Source organism: Palaemon carinicauda, unplaced genomic scaffold (assembly GCF_036898095.1).
Source record: "Palaemon carinicauda isolate YSFRI2023 unplaced genomic scaffold, ASM3689809v2 scaffold41, whole genome shotgun sequence".
In the NCBI taxonomy this organism is placed as follows: Eukaryota; Metazoa; Arthropoda; class Malacostraca; order Decapoda; family Palaemonidae; genus Palaemon; species Palaemon carinicauda.
The window spans coordinates 292,501-295,001 of NW_027171662.1; positions in this window are offsets into that span (position 1 = coordinate 292,501).

The following is a 2,501-nucleotide window of genomic DNA, read 5'->3' on the forward strand; positions in this document are numbered from 1 at the left end:
AAATGAGAAAATTCGTATTAAGAAAGGAGGTAGTCAGGGAGCCTCACTCTCTCCTAAATTATTCACAGCATGCTTAGAAAAAGCTTTTGAAAGTTTAAATTGGTGGAAAATGTAGGAATTAATAATAATGGGAATACCATATGTCATGGGTGGAAACAATATAATTGAAGGAATATGTTATTTAAACAGAGAAACATTTATTCCCAAAGTGTGAGCAGCGAGACTACATTCGACTACCGTAGTCTTTGGTCAAAGCTGTCATCACCTTACTGTCGTCAGCATTTTGGAAACGAACCTTGACTTAACGAAGAGTGCCTGTAGCGATAAAGGAACTGTCTTGTTTGGACCAAGAGTTCACTGCCTGAATCAGTGGAGTTGGCATATTTTCAGAAGGAGCCTCAAGGTGTATATTTTATGAAAAGTGTCATCACGAGTGGACACATGACGCGCTTTTGTTATGACTTAACACGATGTCCAGTGTGTATCACAATTTTTTTCTAGAAGCTTCCATGGCGTGATCAAAGGGGTCATTTTTGACGAAATCAATCATGATGTAGACTTGCCAAAAATGCCTTGTATGGAAATATCGACTGCCCATTGTAATTGGCTCCACCCATACATTTGTATATAACCTTAAAGAAGAGATTGTCCAGATGAGATAGGACACGACTTGGGACAAGAGGGGAACTAAATCCGAAGCAGATGGAAACCACGGCTTGACTAGATAAAAAGCAGAGAGGACCTGAAGTCTGATAGCACCAGTTTCCAACCCCCCCCCCCCCTCCGAGCGACAAACGTCTATCTCCAAAATCCTATAATTGGTAAAAAAAAAAGAAACGAATTGAAGCAGATAGCCCTCTGTGCTTGTGACGAGAAGTAGCCAACACTTCCTGCAGCCTGTCCTTAGTTCTATACTATCATGAAATTCTTAAAAAAGACTTCTGATGTCCCATCTTGATGCCACCCTTTCTGTGACGTCTTCGTATCTAAAGTTATTGTGCCAGTTTCCCCTGAACTTCATCCACCCTTCTGCGCTGTTCTCCAGCCTGAAGCCTCCATACCAGTATCCATTCAGCAGCTGCAGAAAACTATTCAACATACCTTAAGTATTTCTACCTTACTGACTGTTCCTCTTTTCTATTAACATTTTGATTGATTTGATTTGTCAGTTAAAGGAACCGAAGAAGTAACATTGATTTTCTTTATAAGTTTGTGAATAAATGTGTGGAGTTTTTTTCCTCAGTTTCTTTTTATATTTATTTCCCGTATTTTATTTGGTTGGTGTTGTAAATTTTTAGTTTAAATATTAAAAGAACCTGTAACGATTTTAAGATCCTAACAGTTGGCGACCTTGGCAGGAATTTTGACAATGTAACCAATTGAAACAAGAGAATATAGAAAGAAGTAGAATGAGTGAGATAACGAAAGATTTGATAGCTTCAGGTAAGCTTCTTGGTCTAGATGGGGATGATCTCCACGAGTTTGTTTTAATGAGAGAAAGGGAAATGTATTCGAGAGACGAAAGAGTAGCTGAAAGAGAAGAAAATGCAAGACAGCCAGAAGAAAATGTGGATTAGCGTAAACATGATTTGGAAGTCACTGTTTGAAGGCAAATTCTTCATAATAGTTCGCCTGGTAGCAGACCAGGAAGTAATACGTCAGGTGGCAGATGCGGTAGTGATTCTTCATTGAACGATGACTTTGATCATTTAATGTTCAATGAAAATGCAGAGACAGCAAATGAGAGTTATGAAAGAACATCTAGAGATTGTTAGCGAATATATATACATATATACTGTATACATATATATATATATATATATATATATATATATATATATATATATATATATACAGTACATATATATATATATATATATATATATACATACATACATATATATATATATATATATATATATATATATATATATGTATATACATACATACATATATATATATATATATATATATACACATATATATATATATATATATATATATATATATATATACAGTACATATTTATATATATATATATATATATATATATATATATATATATGTGTGTGTGTGTGTGCGTATATATATATACATGTATATATGGTTTTATATATATATATATATATATACATATATATATATATATATATATATATATATGTATGTATGTATATATATATATATATATATATATATATATATATATACATATATATATATATATATATATATATATATATATATATATATATATATGTAATAATTATATATTACATGTTTAAAACACATGACATAATAGGTCATTGTGAAAGTAGAAGCTAGTGTGAGAAGTGCTGTAGTCAGGTCATAGGAGGATGCGAATACCATATCTCAGCAATGTAACATTTTTATGAATAATAAACACAAATACGAATCGTGAGAAAGAGTTGTGTCGCCACCGGATGCAGGTGTCTTCCTATACTAATGTTTAGATTACATTATGTGTTTAAATGCTGAGA